This window comes from Pagrus pagrus (genome assembly GCF_965226575.1).
Source record: "Pagrus pagrus genome assembly, chromosome: 12".
NCBI lineage: Eukaryota > Metazoa > Chordata > Actinopteri > Spariformes > Sparidae > Pagrus > Pagrus pagrus.
This window is the reverse complement of record NC_140196.1, coordinates 27339058-27355555: the sequence shown is the minus strand read 5'-3', so window position 1 is coordinate 27355555 and position 16498 is coordinate 27339058. Positions and strand designations below refer to the sequence as shown.

General features: G+C 40.7%; 1 protein-coding gene across 7 annotated transcripts in view; it reads right to left on the bottom strand.

Annotated features, from left to right (window-relative positions):
• The window catches only part of LOC311266106 (disks large-associated protein 1-like), a 125815-nt gene that overhangs the window by 70256 nt on the left and 39061 nt on the right, over nt 1-16498 (bottom strand). For 6 of the 7 annotated variants that reach the window (XM_084368290.1, XM_084368292.1, XM_084368293.1 and 3 more), the window contains exon 2: nt 13675-13763. The exons of the other annotated variant lie outside the window; for it this stretch is intronic. The gene's annotated coding sequence lies outside the window, so the exon portion shown is untranslated. The remainder of the gene's footprint in view (nt 1-13674; nt 13764-16498) is intronic. 7 annotated transcript variants of the gene reach the window in all.

Genomic DNA, 16498 nt, shown 5'->3' with positions numbered 1-16498 from the left:
TCATGGAGTTGTTTATTTAAGCTGCTCGGCTATGAGCTGCATGATTCCGCTCAGCTGCTTTGATGCACTTCGTTGGCTCAGGATCCAATGTTGTCATTGTGTGTTGTATTGCGAATGGCACAATAGACGGTTTAAAAATCTGATATGAGCAGCCAGTGTCCGGACTGAGACTCATCTTTAGAAATCTGATTTGAATTGCATTTCGAACCAAGTCTAAATGTAATAAGATCTGACACTGACCCTCTCATTAGACAGGCTAAATAAAAAGCAAATCAGCATATTTCCCCAAAACTGGAACTGGATCATTGGCCAAATGATTGGAATCTTCAAAAAATATACACCTTATAATTCCATTACAGACTGTCAACACCAACCATCTACCGTGGAAATGACCTGGTCCAGTCTGTCATGCACAGACTTCTGTGATGGTAATAAAAGCCGTAAAAAATGTAAAAAGCCCTTATCATGGTATTGACCACTGAACTCAAGTTCAGTTCTCAGCACAATTGGCAGCATTCTCAAGTGGGAACCTGTGAGGGATCATTGCATTTGGAAAAATCTAACAGGAAGAAGCTTCTAATCAGAACGAGACTAGATTGTCAACTGCTGTCATAAAAACCTGATTGTTATTGTCATGATTGTTTTTTTTGCTAGGCTAATATTTACTTATCAGCACCATAGCAGGCTCTCAGTAAGCTTACCTACAATCAAAGTAAATCAGGAAGAGCAAGAACACATCATTCTCTGCACTGGAGATTAGCTATTTATACAACTGACACAACTGGATGTTAATCTCTAGGAGGAGAGGCGAGTAAAAGAGAAGTTATGTGAGAAAGGGAGGAGAGGAACAGAGGAAACACAGCAGATGGAAACAAACTCTACAAGATTATATAGAAGAGATAAAAAACAGATGAGAGATTGACAGCTGAACCCCCCCACCCGTCTTTTACCACCACCTCCTGCTGCATTTTTCAAAGAGCCATATGTGCCAGGCAGGCTGGGTTGATGCTGTGTGTGTAGGCGGAAGGAGAAATGAAAATAGGGCTGAGATCAAGTTATTTTGGGCTAAATGGAAGCAGGCGAACAAAAAGCCTTTGAGTCACCCTCTGAGGGTGGATACCAGCACCGGAGGCAGACAGGATACTCATTTAATGTAGCCCGACGGGCATTTTCTTCCATAGCAGGGCACACGCACAAGGGAGATACCTCAATATTGAATTCAGTAAAGAACTAATTCAGCATGTCCTGGGCAAAAATGAATCAAGTGTAGAGAAAAAAGGGGTTGTCTGTAGGGTTGGGTGATATGAAGACACATACCATAAGATATACTGTATTTGTTAACCATCAGAAATGTTGCCATTCCATTTTTAAAGAGGTAGCCATCTCTATAAATGGTCAGGTTCATGGTTATGGTTGATCAAAACTAAATTTATCAAGAACTCGATTTTCAACTAATTTTGTACACTATAATATTGGTTGTACTGTATATGCAAATTAACAATGTTAAACTTCTCTTGATTTTGCTTGCACCAGAGCTCTCCACATTTTTGAAGGTACAAATGGATACACACACACTAACCTTTCCCTTACCTTAAACTAAGTCTTCAGCCTAAAATGTAATGATACTTGTTATGGGGACTTAAGGATGGCAGGATGTTACTTTAATGGACTTTATATAGACCTTCCTTGAGACGCACCATTACCAACTACTTGCGTAACCCTAACACACAACCCTGGCATTAACCACTGACCTTTTATCCCAACACATCCCCAATAACTGGTCTAAAATCTCAAATGCTGCCCAAAAAGTAGCCTATGTGGGCAACAAACACGCACACACACACACACACACACACACACACACACACACACACACACAGAGCCCAGATTAGAACACATCTCAATGTGATTCCGGCTATAATTGAGCAGGATGGGACTTAATGGCAGGTATAATAGTCTCTAGTCATGGACAACACTTAGAGGACTCTCTTTCTCCCTCTGATCCAAAACCCTTCCCTTATGGCTTTTGTCTTGTGTTATCTCATTGTCTTGTGTATCTGTCCTCGTCATTAGCCAGGGAACAGTTTACCCTCTGGGAATTATAGTTCACCTGCGTTACAGCCATATTTGATTATTCAAGCTATCAGTAAAGATGGAAAAGGAAATGCAGACAACCTAACGAGACAGAGGACTTTAGTTTCACTTCAGTAAACGAGGTTAAGGTTCGAGGTTCAATGTTCATTCATTTGTCCATCTACAACACAGGGTTGTACATCCAAATGCAAGTTGTAGTTCCTTTATGCTACAAAAGAAAAACTACTTTTTATGGCTTAGTGTAAAGGATGACTTCAGTAGTCTCAGAGCCTGAGGAATCAAGCTGCTCCGTAGTCTGGTGGTACAGCAGCCAATACTTCTGTATCTTTTACCAGATGGCAGCAGGGTGGACAGACTGTAGCTGGGGTGTGTTTTAGTATTTAGCAGCATTAACAACCACAAGTATCTTCACTCTTGCGTTTGCATTGGTCTACACGGCCATGTGTATGTAAAGGGGTCCAGAAGTGGGGTTGTTATGAAAGTTCTGCCTACAGTGTTAGTTTTAGACAATTACTTTTAAATCAAAAACATCACAAACTCCCTTATGAGTAGCTATAGACAGAAAACTAAGATTGATTTGAATTAAGTTATGAGGTATAAATACAATATTGAGACAAAGATTTCTCTGTGGGACTATTTGAAAATACTGTAGTGATGTTACCCCGAAATTCCACCAGATCCGTGTTCGGTCCGTCTCTAATCTGCCACGGCAGCAGAGCTGATACATTTCACTCTAGTCAATGTGTGTACTTCCACTGGCTCCGCTGCATTGCGTATCTACTCAGTTGCAGCTCTGGCAGTCCGAACCCTTCCACAGCAGATATGCAAGGCTTCTATTTTTGCTGGATGCCGGAGCACGGTGCATCAATTCAGCCGAATTCAGCACAGAGCAGACAGGAAGTCACACACCAAAACAACATCAAAATATCTAGTTAATTTTCAGAATAAAACACTCTGTGTTGATGCAGCACAGAAATCTCAAAAAAGAGACAAATCCAAGCAAGTCCACCCTTCTTCTAATCCTTCGGTTGGGATGACTAACTTTTTGTCTGTTTGTTGTTGTGTTTATAACACGTAAATGTATAATTGTGATCGTGCGTGATTCTGTAATTACTGCAGGAACTCTTCAGTCCGCCACTCCAGCTGTCTGGAAGTGCTGCACCGTGTTGCACTCAAAACAGAGCCGGTGGGTGTTGACGGACGAGGGAGCACGGAGCAAAAACGCAGCAGAGCCATTCCACGACGCACATGCAACCAGTGGAATTCTAGGGTTGGAAATGAATGTTAAGTGAAACTACTAGATAGGTCCTGTGTCACTGTTTGGATATTATAGGATTACAAAATTGTGCTTAAAATGATAAACTAAATTAAGTAGTAGCATGCGGTCCCACTGTACGATAACACAGCTCCCACTGCCGTAATAAAAGAGATATACGATATATATGAGATATATAATGATCAATTAAGAATTCCACATCTGTGCTATGTTTTTTGTACGCAACTACACACAAAGATATGGAGCTGGTTGAACCACCTACCAGAGTTTATAGTAATTACTATGACTAAACAAGTTTTAGTCATAGTCTCCTTAGATGACCTCAGGTAATTTGTTTGAGTGGAGGCTGACGATGAACCGAAATGTTACCAATGATTTTTTGTTAAACTGTGATGAGGTACATGATATCAGTAGCTGGGGTGACTGATAGAGGGACAACCCACACAGATCAGTATTTTTAATTAGCTGCAGCACTATAGTCTCATTAGCACTGGCTTTGCACAAACTGCTGCTGCTGTTTCTGCTGTCACATATTGCAGCCAATCATAAGGTCTGATGTAATATCTGTTTGCTATATTTGTTCTGTTGTTTTGTTAAATGTTCTGTTTTGTTATATATTTGAAACAGTGTATTTCTTAGGATGCAAGACAATTTCAGACCAATATTCTTATGATAACGTGAAACCATATCAAATCAATTACTGTCAACAACACCACTGTTAAACTCGTGGCCTGGAATTCTATGGGCCTGCTTGTAGTTCATGGAGGCACATTCAAGTTGTGGTCTGCAATACCGACAATATAAAGGGTTATATAAAGGGTTTGAAAATGTGTAATAGTCTTGTCAAAAATATCGATTTTTCAATCCATATCGATTCTGAATATTTGAAACTGTTTCGACACTCATTTTCTGCAATATTGATACACCTCGCTTGTATTGCTCTCTCTTAGTAGTTACTTAAAAAATGTATATATTACACATCACTTGTTACCTGTTTAAAAAATGAATGCATTACAGTACTTTATTTATTTACCACCTAGTAGAAAGTAATGCATGACACTACTTACTTCCATTGCTTTTGCGTTACTCCACAACATCGCCTGAGGTTAGAATATATCCCTATCCTAACAAGGGATCATTCTTTAATGCTCTTCAATAACGTGATACCATGAAGCCGACAGAAAAATATTGTGCACAGTAAATAAAACTTTATCAATACCTAAAAATATATAAGGAGGTTATGTGTCCTAATGTTGCCTAATACAAATATTACTTGCCTCAGCATAATATATCTATATATAGATGATGGTGATGACAGGAAAATGATGATGACAGGGAAAACATGTTTAAATGGCATATGAAGTGCTTGGAAAGGGCCAAACACACTCAAACAAACTCAACCAAGTGACTCAACAGACAATGGTCACCACAGCAGTATGGTGACAATAGTACACTAATTCAGCTTGTTTGATGTGTTTATCATTAAAGCAGTGCTAATTTGTAATGAGGAGGAGTCTTCAAATAGTCTGTATGACAATCTGTCAGCCCAGGTAAACAGCCTCACCACAGGTGCACTAGATGGCAACAATGCGTTGGATTTCATGGATCTCAGGAAAGCTTCGACAGGTGCCAAGCTTGCCTGAAATGGCACGTTTGATGATATTTTCTATCCAATATGCAGATAATTGAAGAACTTATCTAACGCAAGTAATGTCAAAATTGATGAAAAACTACTGGATTTTGTAACACTAAGGTTACATTACTGCGTTATAAAATAATGTAACGTGATTAAAGTAATGAATTACTTTATAACACATTACCCCCAACAGTGGAGTTGACACACTCACATTGCAGGGCTTCTGAGAGTTTATCGCAACTCTAGCAGCTCAGCTGGGAGGGGAAAATGACATGAAAGGCAACGCTTTTGCCCCTACCTCATTACCACCCATGAGGTGCTCTTGAGCAAGGCCCTTAACCTCACTCGCTCCCGTGGCGCTGCTCAATGACTGCAGATCAGACTGTGGTATTACCGGGCTGCTTCCAGGTGTGAATGTGACAAGGGCATTCCTAGAAAAGAGAGCATTGCTCTCAGTGAACCAACCCCTGAATAAATAAAGGTTAAAAAAAGTTCTTCTGTTCTCTGCTACAAAAAATTGTCTCAATAATTTAAATGTTTTTTTATCATCTTCAGGGTTTCCCACTCAATTGCATCATAAATCAAATAGGCCACAATGTGACTCTTCACTGGAAGGAAAAACGTTTAAACACACCACATATGTGTGTGTGGGGGTGGGTGTATGTGCGTGTGTGTGTGTGTGTGTGTGTGTATATGTATCTTTTTCGTACATTTTCTCTCCCTTTCACTTGTCTCTCTCTCTCTGTCTCTCTTTGCCGTACACATTACCAAAAAGAAGAGGGATGTGTCGCCATGGTTACCACAGCAGTATGTGAAACAGACATGACAGAACAGAAATTTTAAATGGAGAACACTCATTATACCTCCTGCATCATTTAGCGCTGTCCTTCCAGTTACACCTACGTAGACACACACACACACACACACACACACACACACACACACACACACACACACACACACACACACACACTCACTCACACATGCATACACTGAACGTATTGTCCTTTGGAAGCTAAAAATGTATTTTCAGTCAGTACCACAGACATCTCTGTCTTTAAACAGAACAGGCAGGTGGCTTTTCCTAACAAACACTGGGTGTCTGAATATGAGCCATGATACTGATCATGGCTCATAGAGAAAGAAGAAATGAGTTGATCCAACTTTATATCCTGCTCAAAGAACTATTTCATCTCTGGAAAAATGACCCTTGCATAAAACTTGTCTGTCTTGGCAGTAGAAAGAAAATGATTTTGAAATCAGAGAAAAACGAGATAAAGGGCTGTAGTATTCCCTTTCCCTTTTCCCTAGGACCAATAAACACTCCCACTGATTGGTGACATAATTCAAGTTAGGCGGTGCTTGGTTTTGGCCAGTCCATTTTTGAAACAGGAAAAAATATGGTAGCTGGCTGGTAACATATTACTTGAATTACCGGTAAACAGTACACTAAAATATGTTTTTGAAAACATTTTAGGAGAGAAACATGCAATGTAGAACAGAATCTTGATGCATATTTGATCAGCACTTGGTTTTACAGTTGGATCTGAGTTTGGTCTTGGTTCGAGGGAGAGAGGGGCGCTCTCTCTCTCGATCCACTTCTATACTTTTTGTGTACATGGAGGCGCTGACATACAAAAATGAGGAAGTGCAAATATGGCGACGTGTGAGAAGGCTTTCACACTAGCGACTGCAAATGGCATTTTTAACATTTCTAAGCGTGAAACCACGGGATATTTTTAAGGAGACCTCGAGACAATTCTGTTTAGGATGCTAGCTATAGCACTATATATTTGCATAGCAAATAGTTATATTGCTGTTTAACCTTTGACAAACCCACCTACGCCTCACTGAGATAGACCTGGTGTGTCTGACAGTTGCTTTACTGGATCTAAGCCTCTGTGCCTTTCCCTTTTTCTGTATATTCCCTTTAAATGTGCTTCTGAAGAAGATCAAGTGTTAAATATATGTACAGTATGTAGAAGTAGTATGAAGTTTGAAGAATAAGTAATAAATCAAATTTTGGTCTTTTGAATGTGTCTTGTGTTAGACTGGACTGAATGGAGGACAGAATCAATGCCTCTATAACCATTGTAACCAGCTGTAGTTGAGGACTGTTGGTGCTGACTGAATCCTCTTTATCTGCTCTCAGATATTTATAACACGGCACCTCTCACAAGGTCTGAAAATGGAGTGTGCACAGCATTATGAATGCTGACGCTTTACATGGAGAAGGAATGCCAAGGTGAAGTGGATCCACGGAGAAGCCATGGTTGCTTAGTACTTCACTTGTCAGATTCAGCTTACATGAAGAAGAGCAGATGGCTTACAGCTGCATTATGCAACGTATCTATTAAAATATACTAAGCCTCATTCAGTAACTTTCAATGTGAGTCTTCAGGTCCCAGTGCCATACTGGTCATTCTAGTCTGCTAAGGAACTGCTTTATCTTCACTGCAGTTAATTAACCTCCAGGAATATTGAACCAGGACGGAAATTACAAATTGGAGCGACGCAGACAAAAACAACCCCAATTGGGAACATGTGGATTTTCCCAGGTTGCCCAAAATTAAATTTTATTGTCAGTCGGTTGGTAGGAAATCTTTACCTAAGAATGGACAAGCTAACAATTAAGACCCAGCACTCCAGAAAAATATTTTTTTATTTGATAATAATGTTTCTGTTGTTGTTTCACACTAATTTAAACTACACCTTCATCTGCAAATGAAATAAAAACACAATTCTATTAAAAAACAAACGTAGTTTTGAAAAAAAAGGCAGACGTACTACTCGCCACAGTAAATGGTGAAAAACAACTTATTTTCCCTCATGAATGACATATTCATACTAACTCTCCACGCTAAAAGTTAAATGTGACTCCTGTTACTCTGTGCTGTGACTCTGCTGCTGGCCCTGCTGCTGCACAGAGTGGGGACCTCAGTTTGTAATCGTAGCAGCTGTTGTCAATGTAATGGGTGTAGGCTCGACTACCGTGTAACACCAGGAACATAGACTACCACAGCAACGTTTAAATAAGTATTTTATGAGGAAAAAAGATTTGCACTGTTAAAAACTAATGATCATACAGATCATACAGTATACTTCTGTTTGCATTTTTTTTTTTTTAAATATGAAGCAAATATAAGCCAAGTGCGGCCAGGTGTCTGGCATTTGTTAGTTCAGTGCAAAGTTTCAATAAGTCATTTAAGAGTTGGAAAAAAAGATCTGCACTAACTTAAAAACTGATCATTTAAAAATGTATACAAACTGCTGTTTGTATTTTTGTATAATTGTGTTAATAATGGAAATAAAAAACTACATTTTCAGAAATATTGCACTTTCTTGTAGTACTTGAACGCTGTAGTGGCCCGATGACAATACCAGCAGTGGCCCCAAGCTAATTTGAGTTTGAGACCCCTGACTTAAATCCAAAATGGATCCTTTTATATTAGTTGTTTGCCAATTATTGTTTATATACTGTATATTTTTTGTCTATGTCTATGTCTATGTATTTCTTTACGAAATTGTGTTGTGGGAGGAGTAAACTTTGTTTGTGGGGCATGACAGAAAAGGTTTGAAAACCAGTGTGTTAGCATGCTAACATTTGCTTACTAGCACTAAACACTGTGTCGAAACTACACACTGGTTCTAAGAAGGTTTTTAGTATCTACTCTGTTAAAAAATAATGACAAAATAAAGTATGCTAAACCAGCATGCAGTCAAAAATTACAGTAGATTTTTGAGTGTGCTGTTGTACAAAGGAAATGGAGGAGTTACTCACAGCTTGGAAAAGTTCAAAGTGGTGGTGTTATTCCAGTGACATTTAAAAATTGCAGTTTGATTAACAACATCACACATATTGTATCTTTTCCTGTCCAGCAGAGGTTGTACTTCCTACAACAGCTCAGGAAGTTCACCTTGCCTCAGGAGCTGATCCAGTTCTACACCGGGACCATGCAGTCTGTTCTCTGCACTACCATCACTGTCTGGTTTGGATCTGCAACCAAAGAGGACAGGAACAGACTGCAACGGACAATCAGGTCTGCAGAAAAAATAATTGAAGCCGACCTGCCCCGCATACGGGATTTGTATCAGTCCAGGGTCAGGAAACGGGCATCTCTGCAGACCCCTCACACCCCGGACACAAACTGTTCAAGCTCCTCCCCTCTGGTAGGCGTTACAAAGCACTGTGTGCCAAGACAACCATGCACAGAGACAGTTTCTCCTCCCAAGCTGTCGCTCTGATGAACAATTAACAGTCAGTGTCAGAAAACCACTGTGCAATAACCCCTGTAAATACTGTTGGAAACTGTGCACTCTTTACAATTGCACAATTGCAATTGCACTTGTACAGTCTAGAGTTTTCAATTATTTATTTAGATTGAATGTTCATTATACTGTACTATACCCTGTACATTAAGAGCAAACTTAACTGGAGTCAAATTCCGTGTTTTGTACACATACTTGACCAATATAACTGATTCTGATTCTGTTTTAGTAAACAAACGTGTCTGACTGACACAAGGCATTCATGCTTGTATTACTAAGTGCTATTGATTACAATTAAGATGTTGACATGATCAGAAACTCAAAATTACAATAACTGTGATATGACATTTTTAAGTTGTTTATAAGTCATCAAGGATTATAAATTAAGTGCTATATGGAGGAAGCTGGACTTGCTTGTGTTTCTTGAAGACGTCTCACCTCAACAGAGACACAGCATGCTACACCAGGGCTAGGGTGTGCTATAGCCACGTAAAAAATCTGCACAGCCCACTCAAACATTTCAGTATTTCTTTTTATTAAATAGAAAAAATATCTAAAAGTTAATAACCAGTCATTCTGTTCCCAATCCAAACCTGACTGCATGTATGCGCAGTTGACAGGCATAGGGTCATAGGTAGCAGGTGAGGCTGATGATAGAGAAGCTAATCCTACCCCATGGAGGACAATGTTATAGTGTTTATCACTAAACTGTCATCAGACACCAGAAAGTATGCATGTATTTAATCACATGCCAGAAAAGCTTAAATGACATGCACAAAACTCACTCGCTTCAGGCGACAGCGTCGGGTCATTAAGTGACATTTCTTTTTCTTTGAAAGCTCATGTGGGACACATAAGTTCACTGCTGGTAGTGTAGGCTAATTAATATTTTCCGTATTAAAGATGTAGTATTGCAACATTTTCTCGTTGCGTCTGCACTATGGGTATTGCTTTTGTTTCTGGCATTGTGATATCTGACGTCCAAAACATTATTAGAAACGCACTGTTGTCTTATTGTGCATATGGAAACTAATGCACTTTTTATTGCTTCAGTTTGAATGTATTTTTGTTATAAATAGCAGCAGCATGAGCAGATGTCCAGTCCTGAAGTTTTTCACTACAGCACGTGAAAGATGTTTTTGTCATTGCTTTGAGGACACTTATATTAGGCTGATAGATATTCTGTTGTATATCCTTTGGTCAAATTCAATTATAAACTACACTGATATTGAATGTGTTGCATGCCATATTTGCTTTGATTGAAATGATGAATACTTTTTAATAGCGCAACTCCTATAAAGTAACCCCCACACACACATATTGGTCAAGCCCCACTTTAGCACCTGTAGAGAAAAAATCCAAGAAACTAAGGCAGGTCCAGTTGCCGCCATAGCGCTCAGATATACCATGACCTGGATGACTGAGAATCTTCACAAGCGTGTCCTTAGTGAAGTACGTGTCATACGAACAACCACAATAGCAGATCACAGGAAAGGTTCCCTTCAACAGTTCCTCATACCAACTCTAAACTGAGGAAGATTACTGGAATTAAATGCAACAGAAATTAAAGTTACTAAAGTTAACTGCTCTTGTCACATGTTAAAAGATAATCAGACAAAGCAGTGGAGTAATAGTCAGGGATGTGTTGCAGAATCCCATGGTGTTATTAAATGACAACTTTGACTTAATGTCCATGTACTGTCCTGTATGTTTTCAGCTATCCAGCTAATGCTGGGGGGATTAGTTTGTCCGTCTTGCTGCTTGGATTATTTGAAAGCTCTCTCCGTTACTGACAAATCTAACTAGAGAGCAATTTGCTATAAACAGTCAATTCGTTGACGTAAGTCTTTCTAACTGAGCTTGTGTGTGTACTTGTGTACTGAAGAAAGGCGTGAGGATTTCATCCAGCTGGATAGATTTTATGAGGAAACAAAACAACCATTAAAATCCCATAGAGAGAGGGAGAGGGACAGACTAAGCACTGCTGGAGGCGATCAACAACTCCCTCTCCATCTTTCACTCCTTCCCTTTTCTCCCATCATCCCATCCATACGACCCCCAATCGACTAGAGATGTACGTCAGAATCTGCGTGGAGAGGATTTTTTTTTCTCTTTCTTTTCGCCCACTGACTGTTATGATTCAACTCAGCCTTTCGAGCAGGCTTGAGAAGAGAAGAGCGTGGGCTTAACCTGCTTCTCCCTGTGTCTCTCTCTCTATCTCGGTACCTGCTTCGTTTCTGCAGAGCTCGCAGAGCTGCTCAATCTTACTCAGAAATTAAATCCTGGGTTTGTGGATGCCTGTGAAGCCTGCAATAAAGAGACGGATAGAAAGGAACAGCTCAGTGGTGGGATGTGTGAAGGAGGTGGGGACCGAAACGACCAGCTGACTGTGAAAGAAGCGTGAATCATATCTTTAACGCCTATCTTCCCCTGTCATATTCCTCACAAACCATGATAGACTGATTACTTTGGACTGCATGTTTCCGGGTTATTTTTACAGCATTTCTGCATAAACCAATAATTCATATTAGAGCAAGTTATGTACAGTATCTCAGATGAATTAAGGGGTTAACCAACGACTTAAGAATACGCATCCATAGTTTAATTGTAAGCCAGCATTGGCCACAAAGACTAATTCACAGAAAAAAATTAAAGAAAAAAGCCAAATAACTGAGTGTAGAAACAAAAAGAACGTAGAATCACCAACAAGCAGTACTGAGGCTGTTCTGGAGGATTGTGGAGGAACAACACCTTCCTAAAACACTGCATGTTGGCTGTTACTTTCATGACTAGTATACTTGGATTTGGAGGGGGGAGCTTAACAGACCCAGTTAGAAGCTTCAGCTCTTGCCCAGTGTTGGCACACTCAAATATACCAGTACACATTGTGTTAATCATCATGAGTCTGCCAACCAACCTTGACTGTGGCTTGGTCAGTCAGTGGCTCTAGTCAGGCAGACTAGATATACAGAAGTCACGCTTCGGTAAAACGGGAAAAAACAGAAATGAGAAAGGTATAAGGCCAGCTTTTTATTTAACTGATAGCAGTGTAAGTAACAGTTTGTTCCACCTGAGATAGTCGATACAGCCTGTAGGCAGGGAGGGAAGACTCTGAAGCGTCTGTCTATTCCACTTCCTTCTTGTGTGTGATTTTTAAAGCATCAAGCAGCAGCCAAACTTTCTGTGCAGTGTGCAGTTTTCCTTCAGAGATGTGTTTATTTCTGATAGTTTTCCATCAACACTTACACATATGATTGTGTTACAAGAGTAGTGTGGTTCGTAGCAAGTGTGTGGTTAAGCAAGAGCAAGAGCAAGAGCGAGAGAGACAGAGGCTGTGCTCAGAGCAGACAGGTGACGATCTGAGCAGAGGGAATGTTTAGCAGTGAAGTTGTCTAGTGGCAGTGTGTGTACAGTACGGGTTATAGTTCGACCATTAATGAACTCTGCAGCTCCTCCCTAACTCCAGAGCTCCACTGGTTGCATGTACGTTGCAGAACACCTCTGTGCTCCCTCGTCGGTCAACACCCACCGGCTCCGTTTTGGGTGGAGCGGGGCGCAGCACTGTCGGACAGCTGGAGTGGTGAGACAGTTCCCGTGATAATTACAGAATCATACGCCTTTGCAATTATACATGTATGTGTTATAAACACAACAACAAACAGACAAAAGGTTAGTGTTCCCAACCGAACAATTAAAAGAAGAGTGGTGTTTTGATGTTGTTTTGGTGTGTGACTTCCTGTCTGCTCTGTCATGAATTCGGCTCAATTGGTGCACCGTGCTCCGGCATCCGGCAAAAATAAAAGCCTTGCGTATCTGCTGCGGAAGTGTCTGGACAGCCGGAGCTGCAACGGAGTAGATATGCAACGCAGCAGAGCCAGTGGAAGTACACACATTGACTAGAGTGGAACCTATCAGCTCCGCTGCCGTGGCAGTGGAGATGGACCGAACATGGATCTGGTGGAATTTGGGGGTAAGAAGTTCCCATGTCTTGTGCCCCAGCTGCAGGGCAAAAGTGAAGGGAGAGTCTGTGGCATTACAGTAGCACACGGTGCTCCACCTTGGTTGCAAAATGGAAATGGAGCTGGGACGCAAGACTGCAGGACCAGGTGCAGATTAAAATTAAAGTGTATCTTTTGCTTGAACCAGGAGAAGCCAAAACTTCACCCAGCATAAAGATAGCAGATTTATCTCTGTATCACCAACAGACAGTTGTGGCATAATACATATGATATATTGTTGGTTTTGGGACCACGTGCTGTTCTTATCAAACATGATGTATAGGGACTGGGAAGTGTATTTCTTATGGATTAAATAAAAAAATGTCATGAAAGTAGTGACAATGAAATCAAGTTTAGTAATTAAAGAGTCAGATAGTGAGTTACAGTCCATGCTCACTCACCTCCTTTAAATCCCCATCATTGCAGAGTTGTCGCTAACTGGAAGGGATTGACATCTCTGTATAACTGGTCTCACATTAACTCCAGTTGTCTAGGAAAAGACACAATGTGCACACATACACACACAAACAACACAAACACAGACACACACAGACACACAGTTACATATATGAATTACTGTTTTTCAGGTCAGAGCTGTCCTCTTACGGTCTCACAACCACATCCCAGACAGCAAAATTTACCAGATAGAATGATGGCACTTGGGCAGTCCGCTCCGGGCCACCCCCAAAAGTGCCAAAGCATGGCCAGAGGTCAGCCAAGAGCAAACCGAATAAACCAGAGCTGGCCTAAGTCTGGGCCAGATCCAGTCCACTAGGATAGAATGGACTGTGGCCCAGACTTGGACGTGTTCTTTCTGGTGTAGGCCCGATCGGGGCTGCAACAATTTTGCTATCTGGGATCTCTGTCTGGTCAGGCACAGGTTAGGTGTAAAGAAAACAAAAGGACATCAAATCCTCCAGGGTTACTCTTACAGCCATTTCATTAGTAAGGACTTGTCATCCACCCATACAAATGAAGTGTCCTTTAAACACAATGGTAATAGACAAAGTCAGTAGTCTACTAACTTGTGTGACTGTTGCATAACATTAGTCAGCATGTACTCATTCACTTCTCCATTTGATCGAGGTGAAGTCAAGTTTATGTGACTAAAACTACTTTGCTAGGGTTTGGCAAATATTTATTTCAGGGTAACAACAAAATCCTCCATTTGACTCACTCAAGGTCAACATGCTCGTTGAATGACTGAGCAATTGGGTCATTGTTCTGGAGATATTAGAAACAGTGCAGTCTCCGGGGGGGGGGGGGGAAATGGAGTACTTAAATTGCCACAGGTTTTAAATACTTAAACTGGCAACAGGCCACTTTTTTGGTTTAAGTTATCATTGTGAAGTAAATACTGATAGATACTGTACATAAAGGACACCTGCCACATATAGACTGGCTCCCTATTGTCCTGGCTTTAGACTATTCAGTCTGCTACAGAGCATTTTACCACAAAAATGAAGAACGAATTGCAGCACAAAGGAAGCCAGTCTACCATTGCACAACCAAAACAGGAATAGGCATTGATTTACCCAGTCACTATCCCCAGGTTACGGTGGAACAACTGGAATAACTGTGGAAACTCTATACTGCAAAAGTAAAAGAACCCTGCTGATGGAGGAGGCAAAGAAGGTGAAGAGGGAGAATGATAGAAATCGAGGTACGGATGGGCATTCACTCAATGGAGAGCGCTCTGGTGTTATGTTAAAGTCTGTTTCCTCGTTTATATGTGTTTCCTCTTGCCGATGGGGCTTGAAACTGTTGAAAAGTAGCATTGTTTCTGCTAGATCAATAAGTGGGAAAACCTGCCTACTTATTCATACAACAGGGTGTTTTACTCTGCCTTTTCATAGCACTGAGATCGGTGTTTCTAGGTCAAACTGGGATTCTTATGGTTGGTTTTTGCTTTTGACAGTAGCCAGGCTGCTAGCGGTAACAATGTTGCTAACGTGCATTGCAACAGCAATAACACCACAGACAAGGTTGTAGGGGGAGGGAAAGTTGTCTGTTTCTGCTTAAAATATTGTAACCTGTATTTTATTTACTTTTACATTTCAGTCATCCTAATGTTGTGTCTGAGACCCAAAATATTGATTTTAAAGAAAATGAGATGCTCTCTTCAACTACAGGAGTTTAACCACGGAACATAATGTTTACAGAGGTTTTATTAAAGAACATATTTCTTTTTCCACTTGAATTAACTGGTCATAATAGTCCTGGTTGAGTATAACCACGGCTAATCTGAATCAGTTTCAGTCTAATCCTGGGTTAATAGAAAGCCTTGATAGTCTGTGCTGGAGCTGTTCAGCCAACTGTGGTGCTGATAACTGTACATAAAGTGATCCACTATATGTACAGTACATGCATTGCCAGGTTTAGGAATGTATTTTTTGATGTGTTACTGTTTCAAAGTAATTCAATCATATTCCTAAAAGTGTTTCACATGATCTGTAGATTTCCCCTTATGTTGATGAAGGTTCTCAGTCATCCAGGTCATGGTAATTCTAAGTGCTGTATCGTAGGCAACTGGACTTGTTTCAGTTTCTTGAAGACGTTTCACCTCTCATCTAAAGGCTTCTTCAGTTCTAAATAACTGGAGGGGAGTTGCAGGCTTTTAAACTCTGTGTGGGAGTGTCCTGACAGAGTCGTTAAGGACACGTGTGAGCTCTGAGTTTCAGAGTCGTTAGGGCCACTTGTGGGTCATTGACCCAACCGGCCTTCATGTGGGTTGCTAGGGCTAGGTGAGCCCAGTGAATGCTTGTTAGGCTGTCTGGGGAGGGAACTCAGTACTGCATTCAAGACTGCATCAAAGACAGTCGTTCCAGTTTGACATAGATTGATTCTTTTACTCCTCTTTCAAACCATCTGCCCCTCCATAAACGAATCACGCAACGCAGGAGGGCCAACTCCTCAGGTCCAGACTCTGCTGTCCACTTACATCTGAAGGAGAAAAGTCATTCCTTTGAGGACAACAATGTAAACATCTTGTCCAGAGAAGACAGATGGTTTGAAATGCATATATATTTACAGATGTATACAACTATAAAGTATGTACATTATGAGCAATGACAGTGTAACATTCAGGTGATTTATCTAGGCTAGCATGCTAATGTCATTATGCTAACATGCTCACAATGCCGACATGCTGATGTTGAGCAAGTTGCTGGCAAAGTTGCTTACCATCTTAGTTTAGCATGCTACACTGCTAACAGCTGCTAATTA